This window comes from Zalophus californianus, chromosome 14, assembly GCF_009762305.2.
Source record: "Zalophus californianus isolate mZalCal1 chromosome 14, mZalCal1.pri.v2, whole genome shotgun sequence".
NCBI classification, from domain to species: Eukaryota; Metazoa; Chordata; class Mammalia; order Carnivora; family Otariidae; genus Zalophus; species Zalophus californianus.
In genome coordinates, this window is record NC_045608.1 from 60,101,000 (window position 1) to 60,123,402 (window position 22,403).

At 39.9% G+C, this 22,403-nt stretch overlaps 1 pseudogene; it reads left to right on the forward strand.

Annotated features, from left to right (window-relative positions):
• The first annotated feature begins 10,182 nt into the window (after positions 1–10,182).
• Positions 10,183–22,403, forward strand: part of LOC113912374 — a 175,057-nt pseudogene continuing 162,836 nt past the window's right edge.

Consider the following 22,403-nt stretch of genomic DNA (forward strand, 5'->3'; position numbering starts at 1 on the left):
CTTATATGTTTCATATATATATTCAGGACATTAATATTTCTGGAGGAAATTTATTCATTTTCTTTTTCAGAAACAAACTCACTATGGTCTTTGAAAAAAATGCTGGAAATGGTGGTTGGGGGCTACAAGTGATACTTGAGTTCTCTTCTCTCTTAAGTAAATCTGTCCTACACACCACCATGATTGAATCTATGATCCAGTTGAGTGGAAAAGCAAGTGACTCTTCACTGTCTGTCTGCTCTTTCTCACTTTAATTATTCCCCGCCCCAGTGTACCTAGTTCGTGTGAATGGGCTCAAACTCACATGTACTAGAAAGAAAACAAGCCATGTTTCATCTTTGTTGAAACTATCTTTAATCAGAGTGATGTTTTTGCCTTTCCAACATTCAAAACCTTAAAATTCACTCGAAGCCCTGACTGTATTTTGCAAGATGCTTTTGATCAGCTGGACACAGGCTCACCATTTGATCAAACCAATGACCCAAGTCTCAAGTGCTCCATCTATTAGACCTGCATAATCATCCAGCTTAGCTGCACATTGTCCATTTTAATTAAGGATGTGCTACACCCATTAGAGAAAGTTTATGAGCCAGAGGGCTGAACTTATTTGTGCATGTACCAATCCCACAAATGGAGCTTTAGCACCTCCAAAAGAGTAAGAATAATAATAAAAATAACAATAATAATAATGAGAGTTGTGTCTCCTTGAATACCAACTTCCTGCTAAGTGCCCTTTCTCTGTTTGAATTTCTTGCTAATTCAATGCCATTAAAATAGATTCTCTTAAAGACTCTGTTCTGTCAAACACAAAAAAGAGAGATATATAGAGTGTGGGATTTAATTATCACTGCTCTATATCTCCAAATGTGAGTTTTTCTGAGTAATAATTGCCCAAGTTTGTCTTCAAAAGGCATTTTAATAGTGCTAATACTAGTAAATATTGCTCATTTTGATACTGATGTGCCGTTTTAATGGTTCCCATGGTTTCTAAAAGTCATTTCTTATCGTTTTACTGTAGAAAGAATCTTACTTTAATTATGTCATAATTGTTTGGAAGCCATAGAATCTTAATTAATGCCACTGGCTTCAAGGCACAAACCAAATGTAGAGTTTATATTCATGTTTGTTTCTTCATCTCTTCCTGCCTGAGAAGAGGCCCCCCCCATGAGCTTTTTCAAACTACAGACATTCATAGATGTTTTTTAAAAGACTCTGGTGATGTCACTGCTTTATTTTTTTAAGTCAGATTTTCTCAGCTTCACCTCAGATTTTAAAGGTTAATAAGGAATCAACATTCTATCTTCACAGGGAAATCTTTATCTCGAGAATACAGTTGTTCACTCTCCATGGTAAGAGCAGAATCCTCTGATTGTTGTTAGGTGAATGGGATGAACTCCAAATGTCTTCCCTTGGAATTCCTTGACTGCCACAAGACAACTATACTTTCTTCTCCTGAAAAATCACCTCCAACTAGCATACCACCAAATTGTTCTGTCGATAATTTCCCACCAATGCATTTGCTCACTCTCTTCCCGGTACCTGGAATCCTGTTGTGTCCAATTTCAAGTCCCAGAGCCTCTCCTGCCAATCACACCAAAGCACAGATGAGTGTACTCCACTCATTTGGCTTCAGGAGTCACATGTTGTCTTCATCACATTTATGGTTCTTTTACCTCTTAAAATCACTTTACAGGAAAGACCATGTCTTAAAAGCCTTTGTTTTCCATGGCATTTTGCATAAGGCCTTGCTTGAAGCAGGTATTCCTTAAATACTGGTTTAGTGACTGCTTGTGGACTTTCCCCTTAAGACCTAGCAAGGCTTTGGGGGTGCATCTAGAAAACTTATCTCTGCTTGGTACCAAAGAATCAGCCTAGCAATTTATTCTCCTAGAAGCAGAATCTGGAAGTGACTGAGAGATTACATTTTCGTACACTTAATAGAGGAAACTCGTGGCCAGAAAATTAAATGATATTTCCCAGGATCCCACAACTAGTTAGTAGCAGAGCTGTACCTAGATCACAGGTGCCTGACTCTAAATGCTAAAGTTTTCCCTTTTAATTTTCATAAGTATCACAATCAATCACTTTTGTTTAGCTCTTCCAAGTATCCCATCTGATTGTCTCAGTCAAATGCCATTATGCATGCTAGCTGGTAAGCAACAAAGAGCTATATGGAAACCATTGCTAATATAACATCTCATTTCCTCTTTAGTTTCAATCTCCTATGCAAACAGATTCAAATAACAACAATTCATTTATCTGAATTGATTTGCAAAAGGCTCAAAAGCCTAAGTTTTTACTGAAATAGAGAGGGAATTTGCACATGGGACCCTGAGGAGTAAGGGGAGGGAATGCAGTAAGGAGCAAGGAAAGAGGAAAGCAGAGAGGGTGGCATGACTTCTGAACTTTGTTTAGCTCCATGACCCGATGCCTGAGTATAGCCAATAGAGTTGTTGATGTCACGTGAGGAACCAGCAATCCTATGGAAGTCAACATAAGAAATGTTGCAGAAATGTGACAAAGAGGGACAATCTCCCTATTCTCTTAGAAAATAGCCCAGATGAGGGACTGTACAATTTAGTGAGTGTGGAAGTAGTAGGAGTTAGCCCTATCATCCCAGACATGGCATTGTCATGGTTGGCCGTGCTCATCACAGCAGCAATCAGGCCCCATGCAACTTAACTTGGGTGAGATAAAATAAGAAAGGCCTAAAGAACATGGCAGACATCACACAATGCAGTAACAGACTGAGCAGACCAGTGATGTGCCCTTGGGAGAGGTATTTTCAGGTAGTTGGAGTTAGGGAAATTTCTAATACATCTATTCTGATGACCTCCTTCTACCCGCAGGTTCTTTTGTTTGTATTACACCCTATAATTAATATTCAAAAATGTACTGGGAGTTAGAGTAGACCCTGAGAACAGAGCCGTGGAAGTGGTCAGGTTTTTCTCTTTAGTACTCCCAATTACCTTTGTTGCTATTATGGCAAATTAATCATTACCTTAATATGCCTCCCGAGGATAATGTCAGCCTGGCCGTTCTGTGGGTGAACAGCAACGCTGGAATAAAAGAGGCTCCTAGAGTTCTAAATAGTTTTTTATCATCAGTTCTCAACTGCTATATTTGTGATTCTGGAACAAACATCTCTTTGGGATGAATTAATGAGTTTGCATAGAAAGCCTATAATCATAAATGCTATCGTCAATGGGCACTAGAGAAGAATGTGTATTCCGTTGCTTTGGGATGGAATGTTTTGAATATGTCTGTGAAGTCCATTTGGTCCAGTGTTTCATTTAAAGTCTTTATTTCCTTGTTGATCTTTTGTTTTGGTGATCTGTCCATTTCAGTCAGGGGGTGTTAAAGTCCCCCACTATTATTGTATTTTTGTCAATGTGTTTCTTTGATTTTGTTATTAATTTCCTTATAAAATTGGCTGCTTCCATGTTAGGGGCATAGATATTTACAATTGTTAGATCTTCTTGTTGATAGACCCTTTAAGTAGGATATAGTGTCCTTCCTCATCTCTTATTACAGTCTTTGTTTTAAATCTAGTTTGTCTGATATAAGGATTGCCACCCCAGCTTTCTTTTGGTGTCCATTAGCATGGTAAATGGTTTTCCACCCCCTCACTTTCAATCTGGGGGTGTCTTTGGGTCTAAATGAGTCTCTTGCAGACAGCATATTGATGGGTCTTGTTTTTTAATCCAATCTGATAGCCTGTGTCTTTTGATTGGGGCATTTAGCCCATTTACATTCAGGGTAACTATTGAAAGATATGAATTTAGTGCCATTGTATTGCCTGTAAGGTGACTGTGACTGTATATTGTCTGTGTTCCTTTCTGATCTATGCTGCTTTTAGTCTCTCTCTTTGCTTAGAGGACCCCTTTCAATATTTCTTGTAGGGCTGGTTTCGTGTTTGCAAATTCCTTTAGTTTTTGTGTGTCCTGGAAGCTTTTTATCTCTCCTTCAATTTTCAATGATAGCCTAGCTGGATATAGTATTCTTGGCTACATATTGTCTCGTTTAGTGCTCTGAATATATCATGCCAGTCCTTTCTGGTCTGCCAGGTCTCTGTGGATAGGTCTGTTGCCAATCTAATGTTTCTACCATTATAGGTTACATATCTCTTCTCCCAAGCTGCTTTCAGGATTTTCCCTTTGTCTCTGAGACTCGTAAGTTTTACTATTAGCTGTCGGGGTGTTGACCTATTTTTATTGATTTTGAGAGGGGTTCTCTCTGCCTCCTGGATTTGATGCCTGTTTCCTTCCTCACATTAGGGAAGTTCTCTGCTATTATTTGCTCCAATATACCTTCTGCCCCTTCTCTCTCTTTCTTCTTCTTCTGGGATCCCAATTATTCTAATGTTGTTTCATCTTATCGTATTGCTTATCTCTTGAATTCTGCCCTCGTGATGCTGTAGTTGTTTCGCTCTCTTTTTCTCAGCCTCTTTATTTTCCATCATTTGGTCTTCTATATCACTGATTCTTTCTTCTGCCTCATTTATCCTAGCAGTTAGTGGCCCATTTTTGATTGCACCTCATTAATAGCTTTTTTGATTTCGACTTGGTTAGATTTTAGTTCTTTTATTTCTCCAGAAAGCGTTTCTCTAATAACTTCCACGCTTTTTTTCAAGCCCAGCTAATATCTTTAAAGTCATGATTCTGAACTCTAGGTCCGACATCGTACTAATATCCATATTGGGTAGGTCCCTGGCAGACGGTACTACCTCTTGTTCTTTTTGCTGAGGTGATTTTTTTCGTCTTGTCATTTTGTCCAGAGGAGAATAGATGAATGAGAGAACAAAATGCTAAGAGGTTAACAACGTCCCCAGCAAATATACTCTAGACAAATCAGAAAAGACCTGAAACCAGGGGAAAAGAAAGGGAAAGAAAGAAAAAAGAAAGAGGAGAAAAAAAAGAAAAAGAAAAAGATAAAAACAAACAAAAACAGAACAAAACAAAAAAAAACAGAATATGATCAAATATGATCAGGCTAGTGCAGAGATCAGTGCCACACACTGGATTTTGGGCGTATTTTGGTCTGTTAGAAGAAAGTGCCTCCTAAAATTTTAAAGGAAGAAAGACTTATATATGTACAAAATAAGGGTTGATACAATGAAGGGATGGAAGATGACTGTAAAGATGAAAATTATAAAAGATTTTATAAAAGGAATTGATAAGATAAGAAGTTGTTTGAAAAAAAGAAAGATTTAAAAAAAAAAGGAGAGAATGTGATCAGGCAGGAGACTAGATCAAAGCCATACACCAGTGATTTAGGGTATATTTTGATCTGTTAGAAGAAATTGTATCTCAAAATTTTAAAGAGAGAACAACATATATATATGCCAAAAATAAGGGTAACTACTATGAACGGATAAAATATGACTCTAAAAAAGGAAAAATAAAAAATGTTTTTTTTTTTTTTTACAAAGGATTGATAAGATGTTGGTTGAAAAGGGAAAAAGAAAAATTCAAAAAAAAAAACAGTTAAAAAAATTAACTTTGAAAAACTAATGAATCATGGTAAAAAAAACATGAATTCTATGTGCAGTATTCCCCTAGCGCTGGAGTTCTCCCGTTCTCCTTGATCGGTAAACTTGGTCTTGGCTTGCTGGCTGTTCGTGCTGATCTTCTGGGGGAGGGGCCTGTTGCCGTGGTTCCCAAATGTCTTTGCCGGAGGCGGAATTGCCCCACCCTTGTCGGTCCGGGCTAAGCAAGCTGCTTCGGTTTGCTCTCAGGAGCTTTTGTTCCCTGCAAGCTCTGGTACAGCTTTGGAGGACCAGAGTGAAAATGGTGGCCTCCCAATCTCCGCCCGGAGGAGCCGAGAACTCGGGGCCCCGCTCCTCAGTGCGCCCCCAGAGAAAAGCAGTCACTCCCGTGTCCCCGGTCTCTGGCCGCACTCCGTGCTCACCCGGCCTGTGACCGAGCGTTTCTATCTCTGGCACCCGACCCCGTGTGGAGTCTCCAAACCCAGCAGATCCCTGCGGTGCGTTCCCGCGCTGCTCCTCCCGGGGGAGGAAGGGGAGTCTCCCAGGATCTGCCGCTTGTTGGGTCCCTGCTGGAGGAGCAGTGGCCCGACTGGGCCGCGGATCACAGTTTATGGCAACCCCGAGCTGAGAGCCCGCGCCTCGGCTCCGTCTCTGCAGCCGGCTTCCCCGCTCTGATACCTGGGAGCTCTGCGGCACACAGGCACCCCCGGTCTTTCTGTGACCCCGAGGGTCCTGAGACCACACTGTCCCGCGAGGGTTCCACCCCCCGCTTAGCCGCTGGAGCGACGTCCCTCAGCAGAGCCGACTTCTAAAAGTTCTGATTTTGTGCTCCGTGGCTCTCTCACTTGCCAGAAGCGGCCGATGGAGGCCCCCTCCCCCGCCGTCTATCCTCCCGAATCAATGCTATGGTCAATGGAAGTCCCTGACTAGGATCACTGTTGAAAACTGTTGGTACACATGATGGCATCTGAAACAAAGTGGTATCTGAATCAACTTTGGTGAACAGGTATATGAGAATTATTATGAGCACATTTTTGGGCTGTTATCTTTTCTCATGTTTACCATCCATTATCTGCCTTTGTTCTGGTTCATGCTAGTCTTTTTATAATCCTTTTTTAAAAATACAAAATCAATACAACTTTAATTACAAAAAGCCCGTGGTGCCTCTTGAAAAACAGGACAAACAAAAAAGGACATTTAGAAAAGGGGCTAGTGATCTAAGAAGCGTGACCTCAGGCTATCCTATTTCTAAGGGGTGATGTTGTTGATCTGTTGGTCCCATTATGATGATTTACACATCCATATCTGGCACCTTTTGTTCTTCAGCAGGCTTTGTGTATGGTAAATGGAGAATTGCATACCAACCAGGGGTTTGACATTTACAATGCTTTGTAGCATAAGATAGAGTCACATCTGGGCAAACATTGTCCCTGGTGGTTAGCGGCTCATATCATCTGTGTGTAGTCTGGCTGCCAAAATGATGAGCACTCATTAGAAATGTCCCATTTACTCTCAGAGCCAAATAAAAGCACAAACTAATCTAAAATGAACATGCACAGGGTGTGTGTATGTGTGTGTTCAATTTGTGCTGGCTTCTTCCAGGGGCATAAGGCGGCTTGTTTTTCCTTTGAATATTGTTTATATCAATGGTCTGAATCAATGGGAGTGTAACAATGTAGAAAACCTAATCCTTGATCATGTGCCTCAGTCTGGGCTGAGGGACATTATACAAAATAGCCATGTCAAACTCTTTTGCTGATATTTAATGTGTAGATGCTACACATTAAATTAAAACCTTTGTTCACTGCTTGACACAGCCTCAGGTTTATGAAGACCCCTGGAGATTTTTTTTTTTTCCTGAAAATGAGGAAAAAGTAGGCTTTCTCAGAGCAAATAGACTTTTTGTGTGATTGATTGTTTGTCTGTGTTACATCTATTGTCAATTAAGTACCTGATCATGAATCCATCTTCGGGTTGGCTATTAGGAAGATGAGACATACAAACAACAACCCATTTAAAGGACTGTAGAGAACTTCACAGCAAACACTTCTGTGTATTAATCTCATCCTTGAATTTATCTTATTTTCTACCATGATTTTATGTCTTCTTATTTTTTCTCTTCTTCATGCATTTATCTTACAGAATTTTGAGTAATTTTGTTAGTCACTTAAAATCATTTTGGGAACAAGGTAGATATAAATACCTAAAACAAATGAAGTAAAACAAAACCAAACCAAGAAAGTAGTCTCTGACTCAAAGAACCTATAAATTACTTGTAGAGACTATATAAATTTAGAGAAAGATAAAGATATAAGGAAGTCTTTACTGAGTGCCAATATATTGTAGACATTTAAAGCAATAGTACCTGAGAGGATGGGAGATTAATCTGGGTTGTAGGACTCATGGGAAATTAAGAGTTGGGATGGAATCTAAATACTGGATCTCTAGTCAGTTATATGATACTGAGCATGACATGAACACCCAGGCATGATACCATATGTGACATAACAGTGAGGGAGGATGCTCCTAGTTAGGCAGATTGAGAAAGTTAGAGGTCTTAAATATTCAAAATTTCTTGTTATTCTCATGGTCTTCACTTAGACCCTCCTTGGTCTTATTTTAGACACAGTTTCAACACCCTTCTTTTTGTTTCCTCAGTTCACAGCAGATTAGAGGCAGGAGGAACACTGACAACATGAAGTGACAGCTTGATAAGAGTAGTGGAGGGGAAGCGAAGAGCAGAGGCAGGGCTCCTATACTGAGCAGATGTGGGCTGTCCCCACTGGACAAGCACACCTCACAACCCAGTAGCCCTCAAAGCAACATTGTTAATGTGCCAGTACCTGATTTTGCAAGAAATGGGTTTATATGTTATTAAATCAACTTTGGATAAGGAGATAGGTCATATGTAAGATATTGAAAAACACAGATAAAATAATTAGAAAATTGCTCTGGACAGATGAACAAATCCAATTCCACCAGTACTTCTGTGACCATGTTCAACTATCACCAATATAATGATGCCATTCTTGAGGCCATCGCTATTATTATAAAAATGTTTCTACCTAAGTGTTCATCAATAGATGAATGGATAAAGAAGATGTGTTGCGTGTGTGTGTATATATATACATACGTATGTATATGTATGTACATATACACATATATCATGGAATATCACTTGGCATAAAAAAGAACAAGATCTTGCCATTTGCAGCAACATGGGTGGACCTAGAGGGTATAATGGTAAGTGAAACAAGTCAGACAGAGAAAGAAAAATACCATATGGCTTCCCTCCTAGGTGGAATTTAAGAAATAAAACAAATGAACAAAGAAAAAAAAGAGACAAACAAACAAAACAGCCTTAAATACAGAGAAAAAACTGGTGGTTTCCAGAGGGGAGGTGGGTGGGAGGATGGGTGAAATAGATAAAAGAATTAAGAGTACACTTACGTAGATGAGCACTGAGTAATGTATAGAATTGTTGAAATATTATATGCCTGAAACCATTATAACACCATATGTGAATTACACTTACATTTAAATGAATGAATGAGGGATGAATAAACAAATAAATAAATAAAATATTTCTACTGCCCCCGCTCCACAATTGTATCCCCAATATCCAAGGTAATTTCAGACAAATGGTTCTTTTAGTTTCTCATTCTTCCAATTTTATAACTCTGCAGCCCTGATCTCAGTTCTCAGTTGATGGGAGCTGGAGAGGGCCAGGATTTAGGGCATCAACCCACCTCATTGCCTTCAGCACTGACACTTTATTGTTGAATCAACCCTTCTTTCCCAGGCGAAACTTCTGTTCCTTACGCATCAGTCTTCAGTTGTCCACCCTAGGCCAACATTTCTACAGATCAACAAAGATACAAGAATTTGATCTTCCGATTTAGCAGCTTGGTAGTTATTGGCAACTTTGACAAGAACAATTTGGGGTGTGTTGGGGACGTCTGCTCAGAGTAGCATAAAAAGTGCATTGCATCAAGGACATGAAGGTGGCAATCTAGGCAATGTTTTTGAAAGTTTTGCTCTGAAGGGAGAAGAGAAATGGAACAGTAGCTGGAGTAGGATGGGAGCATTCAGGAGGCTGGTTTGGTGGTGGTTGTTACTGGTGTCCATTTTCTTTTCAGATTATAACATGTCCTGAGACTTACAGAAATGATCCACTAGCAAGGAGAAAATGGCGGTACAGGAATGAAGGCTTTGAATAGCTGAGAGGGACCTAGTGACAAGGGGGAGAGCAAAATAGGAAGCCACAGAAACATGGGGGCAAGGACTAATGGGGACAAAAGTCTACCTCCCAGAGGGCTGTCCCCTGCGAAGTTCTCCTCTTGTCTTCCAGGGTTTCTCACCTGGAGGAGACATGCCAGCGAGGTCACGTACCAGGGGTAGGGATGATAACTGGACTCTGCACATCTTGGAATTCCAGTTGACACAACTTGATCAGGTTAATTTTATTGGTATCAAAGTCTATTTTCAAAGTCTGTTTCAGAGAAAGAAAAAAAAGTTTGAAGAAATAGAGCAAGCTGGAATGAGAAAGCAAAGGAGATTAATGGGCTCATTTTCTCCCTTTTTGTAAATACAGTTTGAAATCCTACCAAAAACAACCCATACTGAAAATAAACCAGAGCATGGGAAACTCACACTGGCAATTCCGTTGTCAGTTAAAAACAGTCACTGGCGTTATGGATGAGGGTCCCAGCACCAGCACACCGAAAGGAGGGAGGAGAGGGGAAGGAGAAGACAAGAACGGAAGAGGGCGCTGGGAGGAGAGGAGCGTGGGCGAGGAAAGGAAGATGGAGGAAAAGAAGACAGACAGAAAGAAATGGAGAGAGGACAGAAAGGGTAAATAGCCAAGAGGGATAAGAAAGAGGTTTGCAGTTGGAAATGGTTATTATTCCTTTCTCCACACAAATGCCAAGCAGAGCAGCGATTTGCTCTTAGATTAAAAGGCGGCAGCAGCCCAGCCTCAGAGGGTAGTGTGATGTTTGGTCTGGTATCTTGCTCCCCAGTTAGAATCACTATACAAAATAAAGACAAATGAGTAATGTTGGTTTTTTTGTTGTTGTTGTTTGTTTCTTTTTAATGGAGAGAGCCTTTGAGTTTGGCTCAGAGACAATGGCCTGTGGTTGCATCTGATTATAACTCATCTCCATGGGGGCAGAGATAGCTGTTGTAAATGTCTGAGAAATTATGAGCTTCTTTAGGAAGATGAACTCTGTGATTATAATGACACTTGGCATTTGCACATTTTGTAGCCTTTCTCATTCGAAAATCATGGAGTTATTTTTATAACTAGATTCATGTGTGTCCCTTTGGGGTACATACCAGTGAGTGTTCCTTTTTTTCCTTTTTCCTCCTCTGCCTTCCTTCCTTTCCTTCTTTCTTTCTATTTTTTTGAAAATGGGCAGGAAAAAAAATGGGCAGGGATGGGGATGAGCGTGCAGTCATTTGTAATATTGTCATCCAGATAGGCAGGCGTTATCAGAGCTTGAATTACTGTGTGAGACCAGAGCTCTTGAAGCAGGCCAAAGGATCAAAGTGGGTGTGGCTCTACGTCAGCTCTCTCGGAAAACAGGGACTATCATTTGGAAGTTAGGCTAAATGTTACCCCAGAGTCCAAAGGTTTTCCTATTCCCTGAAGGCAGAGCCATTTCTATTTCCAAGCAGTCTTCAGTATGACCTGACTTGAGAAACAGTGAAGGTCTCCCCAATTGGAAAACGTCCTTTCGCTGGCTACAAGAGATTTGCACTTCACCCATTATTTCAAGATAAACCCCTGAAGGGCATTAATTGTGTGTGTTGGCAATTTAAACTATCACCATCCATTAAGACTTAGCGCAACCTGGTCTACAGAATTTGCTTCAGCCACTTTATAGGAAATTGAGAAGATAGGGACACTGAGCAGATTACGTGTGTGTGTGTGTGTGTGTGTGTGTGTGTGTGTGTGTGTGTTGGGAGAGAAATGCCTGAAACATGATTGGGGAAGTGAGAGCCAAAAGGAACTCTGAGGGCTCTGGACATGAGAGGAAGAAGGAAGCAAACAGGAAGTAGTCGATGCTGTGAACTGGCTCTGACCAGCACCAAGTCCAAAGTGACTTCCATGTCAGTAATAGCCCAGTGCGTTTTTCTATACACTTTTGACTGAGAAGAAAACAGAATAATAAGATGCTATGTACTATAAAGCAGGGTTGGAAATCTCAGAGTCTTTATATCCTTGGCTCCTCCTGCCCTCCAGCACTGACTGATAACTTTTACCAGGTGGTGTCAGAACTCTTCCAGCTCCATTCCTTTCCTTGTCCCAGTGTGAACCTATGTCTGCCAGATAAAACACCGGACACCAGGCTCAGTTTGAATTTCAGGTAAAAAATGACTATTCATATGTATTCGTATATATGAATATATATATTAGTATAAGTATGTCTCATGCAATATTTGGGACAGATTTATACTAAATTTTGTTTTTGTTTTTGTTTATCCAACATTCAAACTTAACTGATGGCCTATATTTTTATTTGCTAAATCTGTCAATCATACCAGAGCCATTCTATCTCAGTAGAATAAAACAGATCATAGAACTGGTCTGGCTATAGGTTAAAAAAATTCACCTTTGGGCTGCTCCTTGACTTGTATGCACTGATAGTCTCTGATCTTCCATATGCCAGACTCTGATCATCAGAGCTGCCCCTGGCCTCCTCCCTGGGACTCCCAGGGCTGCCTGCCTGCTGATACTTTGGCCTTCCAGTCAAGGAGTCCAGCTCCTCATCCTGGGCTTACGGGCCTGGCTCTGTCCTGTTGCCAACAACTGGAGCAAAGAATATGAATGAGTGGAGAAGACAAGATAGGGGAGGGGAGGTGACTTCTAGAAGTTTTAATTTCCTTCAACAGATACTTAAAGCTAATTCACCTCTTTAACTCACAAGGTTGTTAGAGTGGCAAAGCTCTTTGCAAATTTTAAAGAGACATAAAATAAGATTCCATGACTGTCACCCTGATGTAAAATAAATATTAGCAAATTGTTTAGTGGAGAAGGAAGGTGAAAGAAAACGTTTTTGTGTGCTTACTCACTCACAGTCCTCTAGGCCCTAAAACTGTGCAAGCCGTCTTTTCTTTCCTAGTCGTCTTGCCTTCATCTCCCCTTGAGAATGACCCGGTTTACCTCGTCACAGGGTAAAGCTCAGTTTTGGCAATCAGCAAATGTCTTTACTATTCAAAATTGCTGTAGCAGCTGCATTTCACTCTCCTGCTCAGCAAGCAGGTTCCTGGTCAAGTTCAAAAAAGGAGCCATACCTTCATTTGTGGGATGCTGTGTTGAAGTCAGACTTCAGAGACATGGCTTTGTGCAGCCTCCTGGGATTTAGCAAGGCCTGAATCGCCGTGACCTCAGTGCCCTTACAACATCACAGAAAACACCGTCACGGTGCCCGCTAATTGGTCACCTTGATGTCAGTCACAGCACGGAGATCAAGGACAGAGCCGGTCCTGGAAAGTGAACTACACACGCTCTCCGAGGTGGTCTCTACAGGTCAGGCTAGCGTCCTGCTGAGAGCACAGTGCGAGGGAACCTTACCCTGGGACTACTTGAAACATGGCTGTGCTGAGCAGGAACAAAGGACAGGTGGCCTCACGAGTGACCCTTTCCCCACCACCTACAAAGTCCAAATTGTCAGCCTTTCACACCTATTATGCTTCCATTATCTGTGGAAAATACTAAGTGCCATGCCTTGGATCTGACATGCACAGAGCAGGCTCTTGAAATTAGTTTCTGCTTATTGGTTTTAAAAATTATTAAGATTATTTTATTTTTAAGGTAGCAAATCAATCAAGGACTGCTGGGGTGTTACAGGCAGAGTACATTTGAGAATATTGTTGTAATAATAATCAATTTTTTAAGAGTCCAAATGTAATGTATTTTTGTGAGTAACTTACACAGCAGTAGGTGGAAGGAAAAGAGATGTAGGGAATAAATCGAAGGTAGTTTTCTCTTATTTCTCATGTGTGGAATGCATTTGTGGGTTATCATTCTCACCCCTTTAACGAGGCATTTTAAATGGTAAGAATGACTGGGAGTAAGTAGACATTCTAAAATTCTAATTAAAAAAAAATAAGAAAAAAGGAGAAGAAGAAAGAAAAAAAAATAGTGCTAACCACTGTAGAGCGTAAGGTTTATTCTGTAGTTCAATTTATCAAATGAAATAGTATATGCAGTCCATTTAGGTAATATGAGATCTTTCTCTAAGGGTACCCATCTTCCTCTGCCCCCAGTGCCAGGTCCAGGAGCCTCTACAAAGATTTATTTCTGTTCTTAACATGGGGACCAGTGATGCAGGGGTGCAAGACAAACAGAACAGAGGACACACTTTGTCAAGTAATGGTTTAGGCAGCCACGATCATAGTAAGAACCTACCTAGAACTCTTAAAGATAGAATCCACTGAAAACAGTAAGGACCAAAGTCTTGGATGCCCTGTCAGACAAATGAGGAAGAAGTGTGAATTTTTCTACGTAGACATAAGAGGGGCCCACAGGGCCTCTATTCACCTTTAAATATAAAGTACTTAAATATCTTTTGAGTAACTTAAAAAAGGCAAAATGTTTTGGGAGTTGTGTGGGTATGTTGTGATTTCCCCTTCCAGAGGGTTCTGTATTCTAGGATTGGATGAGGACCACCGGGAGTAAAACAGCCAGTCAGTGTACAGATCCAGTTGGGGGGTGGGGGGGGGCAGAAAACTCAGCCTTTCACATAGCACTAAAATGGCAGGCCAACCAGGAAGTTGAGGCACTGTTTACATGTGTTACTGATTCATGGGGTAACAGTGACATTTTTAAGGAAGACTCTCCTTGATGGAAGGAAAGTAGTTCACTAAAGCAAAATAAGGAGAAATAATATAGGAGCTAGGAAGAAGAATCAGGTTGGTTATAATTCTAAAAAATCAGACTAAATGGAAGAATTAGATTTTCTGTTTCTCCATCTTCTCCTTACTGCGGTCAATTATCAAAGATAGGGAGTGGACCAGGCAAAAAGGGGACCAAGGGGAGAAATAGCAATCGGGAAATCATCTGTGCCTGCTTTTGTGAACTGAGAACTGCAGCAAATAGTCAGGGACAGTATACATTATTCTGAATACCACCTAATACAGACTGGGCTGAGGACAAGGAGGACAGCTAGAACCCCGGAAGCCTCGCTCGCCGAATTGCAGACATGGTCCAGACTGAGACGGTAAGAGTTGGCTGACTTGCTTCACTAATTTAATTAGCTTTCTAAGTACCTTTCTATCTCTACCATTCTGTGATGGCAGATTCAAGAAGAGATTTCAAAGAAGGCCTAAAGAGACACTTGAGAAATTGTTTTGGAGTTTGACTCCATTCAAAAAGGGACCTGGAGTTCCAATCTTAATAAAAGCTTAGGTAACTTCCTAGTATGTGGGAATGAAATAAAGGGGCCTGAGGGCTAAGTCCTTGTTTCTCATGCAAGAGGACTATTGAGGGTTCATCTTCTCAAATGGGAACTCCGCTGGGTAATCAGTCATCCCCATGGTAACCCAGCAACTTTTAATTGTCTTTAATTAAGGGGCCACAGAGGCAATCAGCTACATTTCTAGCACATTAATGAGGGAAGCATGAAGTGCAAAATGGCTGCCAGAGGTAGACAGTGCTTATACAAACTAGGACTCCTGGACGGATTTTTGAGGGCAAGTGTGATACACAAGTGTGGCACATCCTTGCATCTGCAGGGTCAGGAAACTCTGACTCAAGAGGAGAAAAAAATAAAGAAAATTCAAGGTCTGGAAAAAAAAATATAAGGAATACATAAAAGAACAAAGAGGATCTTCTTGGTTAAATTAATTTAAAATATAGATTTTATAATCTATACCTGGAATTCTTAAAAGGTGAAGACCGAGAAAAAAGACAAAGTGGACAAGTTAGATGAAGCTAAACAGTGACTTCACCAAAATCCTGATACTGAATTACAAAGTAAAATTGGAAAATTGCATCTCTTCGGTTCATTTTAAAGCTTGCCTGCTTTAAGGAGCTGTCTTGGATTACTACAGTGCATATTATTCACTCTTTGAAAAAATTTACTATAGTATTTACAACCTGCACTTTTGTTTGTCTAAGTGCCCATGTATGCTTTATTTGGGAGAAGGAGCTCCCTGACTCCTTGGGACAATTTGAGAATTGATTTTGTACATATTTTCACCCTCGGTTATCACTACATCTCTCTGATTTTTATGCGGCATATGCCTGTACCGGCTTCTGTAGTGAAGACACTGGGCAGTAATGCCCAGCCTGGGTCCTGTCGCCTACCCTGGCAGAGTCAGACTGGAACCTGCATCCTCTGAGTGCGATTCAGTGTTCTGCCCATTAGCACCTGTGGCCCCAGGCAGGGGTACACCCAATATGTCCGCTGCATCCTCTCGGCCCTTCTGAGCGCACTATGGAGAGTCAACATAGATTTTGACCGATTTCAGAAAGAATAACTTCAAATGAAAGACCGTGGTGCTGAGATGAGGCGGGAGGAGGAACATTTTCACTAAATTTGAAAAAAATGTAAATATGGACTGTGGGATCATTCCTTTTCATTCGCAGTCTCATTAAACAGTCTTAGACCATAATGTTTAAAATGATATCCGGTTCCTTGCTAGGTACTTTGAGGATAATTTGGAAAACAAAGACCTTTGGGAGGGAATAAAGTTCTGTGTGAAGAATTACCAGGGGATGGACTGCTCTGATTCTTCACGAGGAGACTGTTGCCAGCCTTGCTCATATATTCTTTCCCATAGATAATAAGACTTGCTTGCACTGGGGGCTGATGCTTAGCTAACACTTAGACATTTTTATTAATACCTATACGAAGCAATCAGTTCCCAAAAATCTGAAGTCAGCCACTATGTGCAAATCTAGGTTCTTTGACAGAAAGAAAGGAACAAAACAGGCCCTGTTTCCAAGGTGTTTATAGGTTGGTTAAGAGATAAAGCCCACATGGGAAAGAACACTAACAAAGCAGATGAACACTTGGAACAGGTTTTACAATTTGTATATTTAGACTTAGCAGGCACCAAACAAGCCTGCTGGCAATTTTTATGTGCTGGCTTTTCGGGCATTATCTCATTTCATTTTCATAACAGTCCAGGATGTAGATATAAATATCATTCACATTCTCATCAGATGTAAATACAATCAAGTTCATCTTCTGCTCAAAATTCTACAATAGTTTCTCTTCTCATGCACAGTAAAGCAAAGTTCTTACTCTGACTTCAAAGCCTATTGGGTGGAATCCAGTCTTCCTCCTCCACATCCTTCCTAAGCCCCTTCTCTTGACCTTCCTCTCCTACCACCTCTGCCTTGCTCCCACACTCTGGATGCAATGGCCCTGGTACACCCAGAGAAATATCAAGCTTGTTCCCACCACAGGCCTCAGTGCTTCCAGAATCCACACTGAACTCTTCAAGTCCTTCAGTTCTCTTCTTAGACCAAACCTTTTCAGGAAGACCTTTGTTAACCTCCCTAAAGGAAACTGCACACCCTACCCTACCCTAGCTGCCTGTCCCTTCAGCTAGCTTTCCTTTTCTCCCAAACCTTCTCCTGTTGACATATTTCCATGTCGATCCATTTGTTGTTTCTCTGTCTGGTCTGGCAGGGACTTTGCTTTGTTCCCGGATGTATTCCCAGTGTCTAGAGTGGAACCTAGCATTAAAGGGGCTCAACAAATACTTGCAGAATTGTTTAGATAAGTAAGGCTTTGGGAGCTCAGGTAGCTACCCAGTCACAGCCTCATGGCAGAAATGGGGCAGGATCCCCATCTTTTAATAACAACCTATTTGGATGGTCTTCAAGGAAGAAAGACCAGCACAAGCTGTGGGCGCTGAAAACACAACTACTCATTAACAGTGCTTAGAGACTGAGTTCTGTCTGTAAACTGAAATTCTGACAAAAGTGAAACAAGAAATAAGATTGCTGAGAGTGGGACCGCATTGTTTTTTATCAATCTCTAAATATATCAATTCATCCACCATATGTTTTCTATGCCTAGCATTGCAGACAAATTTTCTTTTCTCTCTTTCTTTAGGGACATAGGTAGATACATGATAGATAGATAGATAGATAGATAGATAGATAGATAGATAGATAGATAGACAGATAGATAGATGATAGATAATAGAATTTTTGAACTCTACTATTGCTGGTTTCCTCATCTCTAAATCCAAATACCTGCACCTCACACTCCCTTCCAGTACCCTAAAAACAGCACCCACCTTCCAGAGATTTTTCCAATTAAACTTTTAAACAACAAAAACTACTATTTCCTCAGGTCCTTACTGTAGGTAAGTAAGTAGCCAAATTGACATGAAGTCACAACAACTTCACATTTCTGGTAAGATTTTCACATTTAGAGAGTTTCTGAAAAGAGCACAATAATGGTAGAAATTGCAGTATGGTTTTAGGTTGAGGACAAGCCCTGTAACCCTCATATCACAGTGCTCAGTTGTTGTGAGCTCTCTAACTCAACATAAAGCTAGCTTTGTCCTGGCAGGAAAACAAATGTGAGAAGAAAGGAAGAAAATAAACTTTATGGCTTAAAGGAAAATAATTTTCTATATTTGTTTCCTTCCTTTTCTTGTACTTCACTTTCTATCAATAGAGGAATATTCTGTCCTCCCTGAAAAATGTCATTTTTGCGTTTCTCTGGGATGGTTTGACAAATTTTCAGGCTGCATGGGAAGCAGAGACCCCTGTCTTTCTAGTGGCTTTAAGCTGAAAAAGAAAGAAAATGGAGTATGTTCCACTATCACAGAGATTGTTTGGGTTTGTGGCAAAATATATTACAAATTTGTAATCATGGCAATGGTAATGGCCTCATGTAGCCAGTACTATGTTTTCTTTTTTTTTTTTTTTAAGATTTATTTATTTATTTGAGAGAGAGAGAGTGGTGGAGGGGCAGAAGGGACAGGGAGAGAGTGTCCTAAGCAGATGCCACACTGAGTGTGGAGCCCAACGCGGGGCTCGATCTCAGGACCCTGAGATCACGACCTGAGCCAAAACCAAAAGTCAGACCCCCAACTGACTGTGCCACCCAGGTCCCCTCCTTAATGGTTTTTGATATTCAATTCCTGTTTATCTAGAAAAGAAATTATTTGGAAAACTCTAGAAATGTAAGTACAAAATATGAAAGTACAGTTTTTTGTTTCTTTAACTCTCTCTCAGTTAATTAAATTGAAATGGGGATACTGCTGTTTGCCGCTTTAAAAAATAGCCAATTGAAATTTAATTGGTATCTTTTTTCTTTAGTATTCATGCCCTGAAGCTAAATGAATGATCAGTTGTAAGCACTTCAGCTAAGATACTATTATGACTTTTGAATGAAATTAAACCTAGGACCATATAGTAGATAAAATAACCACTAAGATAAGAATGACAACAGTACTATAAATAACAAAGGGTTAAAACGTGTCTCTGTGCACTGCTCCACTCTCTTTTTAACAATTACAGAGAGACAGGAGGCTCAAGTGTATTCTAGGACCAGTAGCTATTGTAAATCAAATTAATTACTTTTGCCCAAAACTGTCCTCAGTGGAGGATTTTTGGCCACTGGACTGTTAATACCTCTTTACTTAATCACTGTCCTGTAATGTCATCCCCTGATAGAAGAGATGAGCTGAAGCAATGGCAATCGTTTTACCTTTCTCAAGTCCCCACAAGACCCTGATTTACAGGGTAAAGGTGTTATGTATCATTCTGCCTACCCCTCAGAAGCCCCTCTTTTCTTTGGGAGCAGAATAGTACCCAGAGAAGTTGACGTGGGAGGTGGCTTTTTTATCTATCTCTCTCACAGCTCTATCTCTGCTTTCAGTCCCCTATGAATGTCTTTCTTTGACTGGATTTTAAAAGATCTTTGATGGACATTATATCTATCATTCCCATCTCTTTGATCAAGAAGAATTCATCACCTCAGTGGTTTGCACCAACACCACACACCAGATTAGTCCAGCACACAAGGACATGCATGCTCAAGGACAAGGCTATGTGGAAGGTGCACACTGAATCAGGGGAATTTGTGTATTATAACTTGTCGGAGCAGCCACTTCAGTCTTCATGGGGGCAAGGCTATCATTTCCAAAGGCAAATGGAGAATGCCAGAAAAGGTGCCCAGACAAAAAAGAAGTTATGGACTTATGTACAATTGATATTTGAATTTATATTACATATTATTGTTTAATTTTAAGTGAATAGACTTATTTTTCTCATTAAGGATTGCTGAAGCTAACATAATAAAAACACCTTCTCTTAATAAATGTCAATTGATTGTGGAGGTGACTAAGACATTGTTTGAATAAGAGGAATACCCTGTATTTGACTACAAAGTATTTCATACCCAAACCATACATACACACCCGAGATCTGGATACACTGAGACAGCATTTATTGTGCATGATTCCCAGAAGCCAGTACTGCTTTCTGACCTCAGAGCTTCCTTTAGTGGAGTTGTTCAAACGGGGAGATTTCAGGAGGAAATTCCTCCCACTTAGATCTTTTCCCCACAACAGGTTTTAGGAGAGAGCTCACGACATGTTTTAAGGAATGGAGTACTGAGGACCTCTGAGAGTATCTGTGGAGAGGAGTCGACTTGAATGATTTCACTGCTTTGTTAGAAAATGCTGTGATTCTTAAGGCCTAGATTTGGATCCCCATAGAATATTAGCATCATTCTATGGGTTCTAATTTCTCTTCTACTAAAGAGATTGTAATTAATAATCAGGAATTTCAATACCAAGGGTATGTTAGGGAATGACCTCATACTGTGCCATTGAATATAATGTTTAAATGATCATGAAAATTGTTTAACAGTAATTCTTAAAATGGAGCTTCATCTTAGGTCTTGTGTTCATTGTCTGTCTTTCTGTTCTAAAGGGTTAATATCTGGAACATGGATGATAACGCAAAGGAAAACTCTTTTGCTCAACAATATATAATTTAAAACCCCAGCGATTGTTTTTGGTCAGTTTCTTGCAATCTGCAAAGTAATTTTTTTCAATTTATTTGGAATTAGTCAAGTGCACTGTTGAAAAGGCAGAGTGAATTGATGCTAAATAGTTTTTGGAAGATATAATTGTCTGATGATTTGTAAATAGCCAAGCTTATCAAAAAAGTAATTTAAATGTTATGCTGACAATTTTGTTCAGTTTGGTATACTCTGTAAATTGGGGAATCCATTTTTTTTTGCCCTCATTAGCATGAGAATTCTCTTTGCTTGGCTAAATGATTTGAGGGCCTAAGGATGTCCAGAGCTTTGGAATCTGAACTTTTAATAGTCTCTTACCCAGCATAAACATCACTGATAGGGTGATAATGCCAAAGTGTTTTTCAATAACTAAGTTTTGTGTCATTTGATTGGTCAGAATGTGTTCCTTACATGTTCTATCAGTGTCTATCTTGGGAGGAAGTGGGGCCCTGTTGATCTTTCTCTATTTCCCTCAGTTTGTACTCTTTATTTTTTTTTTTTTTACAAAGATTTATTTATTTATTTTGGAGGGGGAGAATACGAGTGGGACTAGATGCCCAACTGACTGAGCTACCCAGGTGCTCCACCATTTGTACTCTTTAATGTGAGTGTCCCAACCCTCCAGAGTGACCACTATTTATCAAATGAAAGAACTCTGACAAGTGCTTTCATATAAACATCTTGGGGGCTGGATCATTTTGATTGTTTCATTCATAAAAGTAGTAAAATCATTTTAAAAAACAGTTATTTACAAGGTGAGTTATTTCCTAAGACTTTAAGTGCTTTATATACTTTTTATCTTCCAAATCTACAACAACTCTGAAGTAAGAATTTTATCCCTAAATACCATAAAGTATCTAGAGATTTGATAGATGAAAGAACTAAACCATAACATTAACTTGCTATGGTCATATTTCTAAGTCACCGACCTGAGACTCAAAACTTACTTGCTGACTGAACTTGGGTGTTAACTACCAGGCAAATTGCCTTAAAAAGAAAGAAAAAGAAAAGAAAAGAAAGAAAGAAGAAGAAAGAAAAGAAAGAAAGAAAGAAAGAAAGAAAGAAAGAAAGAAAGAAAGAAAGAAAGAAAGAAAGAAAGAAAGAAAGAAAGGAAGGAAGGAAGGAAGGAAGGAAGGAAGAAAGAACGGAAGAAAGAAAGGAAGAAAGGAAGAAAGAAAGGAAGAAAGAAAGGAAGAAAGGAAGAAAAAGGAAGGAAGGAAGGAAGGAAGGAAGGAAGAAAGAAAGAAAGAAAGAAAGAAAGAAAGAAAGACAGACAGAAAGAAAGAAAGAAAGAAAGAAAGAAAGAAAGAAAAAGAGAAAGAAAGAAAGAAAGAAAGAAAAAGAAAAGCTACTATAACCAACTCAGACAATTGTTCAATTTCAGGTTCAGGAACAGAAACATCTGAATATACCCAGTGTTGGTTCCAGTAATACTTTAGATCAGACTTAGGGACAGCTATCTGTTTGGAGAGAGGATGGGAAGCTGCATTTACATATCACTTTACATAAAAACTGAAGAAATACCAGATTAAAACAAGTGGAAATAGAGAAACTGAGGGAGTTTATGCATTGACTGAAGACCCCCTACACCCACCCCCAATATGTCACTTATCAACATCACCAATTTGGTGAGAGAATGAGCCACAATTCTACTGTCAAACACCTTTGAATCAGGCTTGCAGAAAAGTGGAATAAACTGTTTCCTTCTCCTAAGCTCTTGGTGAAGGTTCTTATTAAGGATAAGATTAGAATCTTGTAATGTGCTAGAGTATCTGGAAAGGGTAAGCCATTACCCCAATATTTGCATGAACATCTGAGACTAGGTGTGATATCATTTTAATCACCTAGCAGAGACATACATCATGGGGCTGGGCCCAGGGCAAGGATAACAGAAGGAATGAGATGAC